Source organism: Pelobates fuscus, chromosome 3 (assembly GCF_036172605.1).
Source record: "Pelobates fuscus isolate aPelFus1 chromosome 3, aPelFus1.pri, whole genome shotgun sequence".
NCBI classification, from domain to species: Eukaryota; Metazoa; Chordata; class Amphibia; order Anura; family Pelobatidae; genus Pelobates; species Pelobates fuscus.
The window spans coordinates 274,391,425-274,397,424 of NC_086319.1; the positions used below are offsets into that span (position 1 = coordinate 274,391,425).

At 36.8% G+C, this 6,000-nt stretch overlaps 1 protein-coding gene across 4 annotated transcripts in view; it reads left to right on the plus strand.

The window, feature by feature from the left end:
* Positions 1–5,074, plus strand: part of LOC134603017 (DNA-directed DNA/RNA polymerase mu-like) — a 77,778-nt gene extending 72,704 nt beyond the window's left edge. For 2 of the 4 annotated variants that reach the window (XM_063448588.1, XM_063448587.1), the window contains exon 13: positions 4,711–5,071. The gene's annotated coding sequence lies outside the window, so the exon portion shown is untranslated. Of the gene's footprint in view, positions 1–4,710 lie in introns of all 4 variants that reach the window. The other 2 variants (XM_063448586.1, XM_063448584.1) reach the window with 2 other exon arrangements.
* The last annotated feature ends 926 nt before the right edge of the window (positions 5,075–6,000 follow it).

Below are 6,000 nucleotides of genomic sequence, written 5' to 3' on the forward strand. Positions count from 1 at the left end.
GGTATTCCTGTAATTCGTAATTGTCTTATATTGACAATTGATGGTATAATAACCCTGTCTAGAGTTACTCCAACACTGTGACTGCTTCAGTGATTTAAAGTGGTTATGGGTTCTGGAGTTTGTATGTGCAACGTTTCACTGTGAAATGATGTGCCACATACAGAATTTAACCCTTTTGCTGTCTGAAGTGTAACTACCTCTCCAATATTAGATGTTTTTAGCATGGACAATATGATGGCGACAGACTGCCCCAAGCCCACTTTGTTTTGGTTGGAGTAACCCTTTAATTATATAAATGTTTTGTGGGGAGCTACTTTAATAAAAAACTATGCTCATTCTGGTACTGGAAACCATCTCTGGGCTGTTGACCAAATATTGTACCAAGAGCAATTTAGTTTGTGTGTTTGTAGGTGCGTGTGAGATGATAATTTATTTTACATTTGTCAGTTAGCCATGCTATATCTAAGAATAGTGTGGTTCTCTCGCTGGGTTGCCATCTGGTGGCGCAGTGTCTATGGCTACATGTTGCCTATATATGTGGATCCCCCATCTAGAAGAACTTTTAATTTATTTTTTTACCAGGTATTAGTTCTTTGAAAATGGTAGAAATGCCTAAAAATATAGCTGCAGCTGCGTCATACACCTTTCACCTTCACTAGTCACTCCACCCTCCCACCCCCAAACTATTCCTTCTTATTATTGGAGATATAGGCATTAACTTTGTTAGAATGACAGAGGTGCTAGCATCTACTCCATTGGAATCTTAAAATCTGTACACCTGGACTTGATGAGAATATTACACCCTTGTATTTTTTAATGTACATGTCCATTGAGTGAAATATGGAGTTAAAGAGGCTGGTGTTTTCCTACTTACAGGGTACATGGGAAGTAATACAATGTATGTAATCACAAAATTATTCAACCAAAAGAAAAACATCTGGAGCAAACATAACAATGACATACAAAAGAGAAACAAAAACGCTGTGCAATATGTCCAAAGTACATCAAATTAAAACACATTTGTCCAAAAAATTCTCCTCTTTAGAGTTCTAGCTGTTGGCATTTAAACCGTTCAGCTGCAGCAAAATATTAAAGGGAATGCATTTAAACAATGCACTTACAAATAGGAAATTAATTTTGAATAATAACTGCAAAACTACCTATAGCTTCAGTACTTGTCTTTGTTAGTGCTGGTCAGTGATCTTCCAAAATATTCTAGTCTCAACCCCTTAATGACGCTTGACGGAAATTTTTTGTCAAGGCAGACCTACCGTTAAGGACGCATGAAGAAAAATTTCCATCATTTACTAAAGTTAACCCCAGATCGCGGCGATCACAGGGTTAACGCTCCTCTGGTCTGCCTCAGTATTCGCGACAGACCAGGAGCACCCATTCACGCTGTCCCTGCAGCTGTGATTGCTCTGACAGGCTGTCAGAGCGGCAGGCTACCAGAGCGAGCACATGTGCTGCAGGGACTTCTGATCTGCCTCCCTGTGCTTCCGCGTTCAGTGTGAAGTGCAGAGACGGATCAGCAGTGATCTTCTCCCTGTGTGAAAAAGAGTTTAAAATCCCACCCACCTTTACCCATTGTAAATAAAAATTAACCCCTTTCCTGCCAATCGATCACTGACTTGATTACTGTGATCTGATGGTTTGTTTGTTTTTTTAACCCTCAGGGGTTACATTTTTTATTAGTTTAAATATTTAACAAATATATATTTAGCTAGCTGTGGTGGGTGGAAGTTAGTGGGGAATTTGGTGTTAGACTAGCTAAGGGTTAACGTTAAATTTTTTTTTAAAAGCTTTAAAAAACTTTTTGAAAGTTACAATAAAATTTTTTAATAACTTGTTTAAAAAAGTTTTAATAACTTGTAAAAAAAAAAATATATATCACCCCCCTTTACCCAGTCCTAATAAAAATCAAATTTTTTTTTTTTTTTTAACCCTCAAATTTATTTAATTAAATATTTTTAAATTATATATTTTGCTAGCTGGGGTGGGTGACAGTTTTGGGGAATTTACTGTAAGTGCTGCTTACTGCTAGTTAGGTTAACAGTAAAAAAAAATTAAAAATTTGAAAAGTGTAAAGTTTTAAGAAAATTTTAAAGTGTAATAAGTAAAAAAAAAAAAAAAAGTTTAAAAACAAGTTTTAAAAAGTTTAAAAGAGTAAAAAATGACATAAAAGCCTACACCTACAAATGCCTACCACTACACCTGGAACAAACTAGCGAAAAAATGATCCCACGCGAAGGTTAGAAGAAATGCCTTTTGAAATACCCCAGGGTGTATTCTTTAAAAAAAATGGTATGCGTTTGAGGGGGAAGTTTGAATAACCAACCAGCTAATCTACTTTGAAATGGAACATGGACACAGCAAAAAACGGTATTGCTCAAATGTGCCCCTTCAACATCCTCATATACCTGGCAAAGGTACATACAGAGGTATTATTGTACTCAGACGACATAACTGAGCAATATATGAAGTATTATACAACTGTAGCACACATAAGGTTTGCAAAATATACTGTGCAAACTCACTTTGTCTTTCAAAAAGGCAGAAAAATGCTTATTACCACTACACTTGGTACAAGCTAGCGGAAAAATGATCCCACGCTAAGGTTCAAAATGCCCTGGGATGTCTGCTTTAAGAAATGATATGTCTTTATGGGATAGTTGGAATATATAGCCTGCTAAAATACTCCAAAATGGGACCAGGACACAGCGTAAAAATTCAAAGTTTGAAAAAAAAAAAATGGAATGGCTGTGTCTCAAATGTGCCTCTTCAATATCTACATATACCTGTCAAAGGTACATACGGGGGTATTGCTGTACTTAGACGACATAGCTGAACAACATATGAAGTATTATACAGTCATAGCACAGATAAGGTTTGCAAAATATACTGTGCAAACTCACTTTGTGTGTCAAACAGGCAGAAAAAAATGCTTATTACCGCTACACTTGGTACAAGCTAGTAGAAAAATGATCCCACGTTAAGGTTCAAAATATGCCTTTTGAAATACATGGCCTGTCTTCTTTAGGAAATGGTATGCCTTTATGGTGTAGCTGGAATATGTAGCCTGCTCAAGTGCTCCAAAGTGGGACATGGACGCATCAAAAACCTCCATGAAAATTCACACTTAATAACCTGAACTTGTCACGTCTCTTTTACAGCACTGTAACTTCACAAAATAGTGTCTAGGTCATACATTGGGCATATTCTTTTACTCAGAAGATGTAACTGAGCATAATTTGGGGTATTTTATGACAGTGGTACATATCAAGTGTAAGAAATACTTACAAAAATGCAACATGTATGTAAAAATGCAATTTTTTTTTTCCCCTCACCACAAACCTTGACATAAATTGGTGAAAAAATTGTGACAAGTTAAGGCACAAGATACACAATATAAGATACCCTGTGGTGTCTTCTTTATCAAATGGAAGCCCTTTGTGGGGTTATTTGAACAGTCAAACAACTATAATACCCCAAAATGAGACATAGGCCCATCATATCCATCTACTAAAATTCTAACTATAGAAACTGAACTAGCCTTGTCTCTTATATGGCTTTGTAGCTTAATTGAATAGTGCCAAAGGCATACAATGGGGGTAACTTTATAAACAGCAGATGCAGCTGAATACAATATGGGGTTCTGTGCAGGAATAGCACACACCGGATTTATGAAATACATTACAAAAACCTTGTTATATGTGTATATGCCAAAGTAGATAAACTAAATTTTACTCCAATGTTTAGCAGAGATTGGCGATTAAATGGCTAAGTAAAAAGTGTCAAAATAACCTTAGGTAAATAGCCTGTGATGTCTACTTTATACATTTGTGTGGCAATTTTGTTTTCTGTGATGGCTACTAAACCTACAAGACAAATATACCAACTTCTAAAATTGTTTCACATTGAAATTTTATTGTAGTCCTTTTATTTTGTGACCTGTAACTTTACATAATATGTATGGGATTTCAGATTATTTTGACTATAAATCAAGACACATAAATTAATTTATTTTGAATTACTTTTTCAAAGCTGGATATATAAAACTGTGGGAAAAAAAGGTTTTTTTATTGTCTGTAATATAAGGTATAGTACAAATGGTGGGTGGAATAGCACTCAAGTATGGAGCCAAAGGATAAGGCTCAGACTTCTAGCTTTGTGGGATATGAAGGTTCCCACTTCCTTCTTTATGTGTATAGGTGGTTTCTGGTAATTGATTGTCTTCTCAAATGTTGGTATAAGTATAAAGTGCTTTAAAGTGCACAAAAACAATAAAAATATAAATTTTAAATCAAAACCTTACAGTTCAAAGGTAAGTCATTATTGTGATATCTGTAAGTCCTTGCAAAATGCGTTTCGCCTCTCCAGGAGGCTTCCTCAGTTGCTGCTCCATTCTGTATACCTGTGTCTGCATGCTGAGTTGTACATGATGTTAACAGCTATTCCATATATTTTGTGCATATATAGGCAACTTTTTTTTTTTTAACAGAAATATGCTTAATTGGTCTGTGACACATTTTATTGTCACAGTTGTGCCATTATATATATATATAACTTGCTTTCCCAAAATATAAGCTGCTATCCTTTGATAGAAATCCTGTGTAAAGAATGATTTAGGTTTATGTTACTGTTAATTATAAATAATAAAATGGTTTGTTCTTTTTATATGACAAATGACAACCTATTTTCTTTTGATAGGTGTCAGGTACACATATCTGGAAGTACTGTATCTTACCAACCTCGAAGGGATGCTTTGCTGCATGTACACTGAGGCCAGTGTTCAAGGTGTGGATCATGAGCCTTGGCATTGATCCAAAGAAATATTGTGCTTATTATCAAAAAAATTTTCAGAACATGGAAGGCATTACATGGCAAGCACATTAAAAAGGACATTTTAGAACCCTAGCGTCTGGCCGGACATTCAAGTCACACAAAAGTGGTGCCCTATAAGCTACCGTATATACTCGAGTATAAGCCGACCCGAATATAAGCCGAGGCCCCTAATTTTACCCCCAAAAACTGGGAAAACTTATTGACTCGCGTATAAGACTAGGGTGGGAAATGCAGCAGCTACTGGTAAATTTCTAAATAAAATTAGATCCTAAAAAAATTATATTAATTGAATATTTATTTACTGTGTGTGTATGAGTGCAGTGTGTGTGTATGAATGCTGTGTGTGTGTGTGTGTGAGATGCAGAGCCTTGGTGGGGGGTGGGCATTTTTATTATTTTTTTATTTTTTTAAATATTTTAATTTTTTTTTGTTATATTATTATTTTATTTTATTATTATTTTAATTTTTTTCATCCCCCCTCCCTGCTTGATACATGGCAGGGAGGGGGCTCTCACTCCCTGGTGGTCCAGTGGCATTGGCAGTTCAGTGGAGGGGGGCTGGCAGCGAGCGCTTACCTGCAGCTCCTGTCAGCTCCCTTCTCCTCCGCGCCAGTCCGCTCAGCACCTCTGTCAGCTCCCAGTGTAAGTCTCGCAAGAGCCGCACTATGACCCCGCGGCTCTCGCGAGACTTACACTGGGAGCTGACAGAGGTGCTGAACGGACCGGCGCGGAGGAGAAGGGAGCTGACAGGAGCTGCAAGAGAGGTAAGCGCTCGCTGCCCGCCCCATTGTCTGTATTATGGCAATGTAAATTGCCATAATACAGACACTGACTCGAGTATAAGCCGAGTTGGGGTTTTTTAGCACAAAAAATGTGCTGAAAAACTCTGCTTATACTCGAGTATATACGGTATTTATTCCAATCAGTTTCCTCATTGTTAGCGTTGCTGTCCTGTGCCTTTCCAATATTTGTGGTCCAGCATTCCCAATCTCTCACATACCTACTTACACAACCCTGTGTTTTGCTACAATTACCGGAGGACAAAAGCACAATACGTTTAAGCAAAGCTTTGATGTCAATCTAGGAAAAAATAGTTGTAAATTGTCATATAGCAATTGTTTACTCTGTTATATAAAAATGTTACAGTTTTGATACT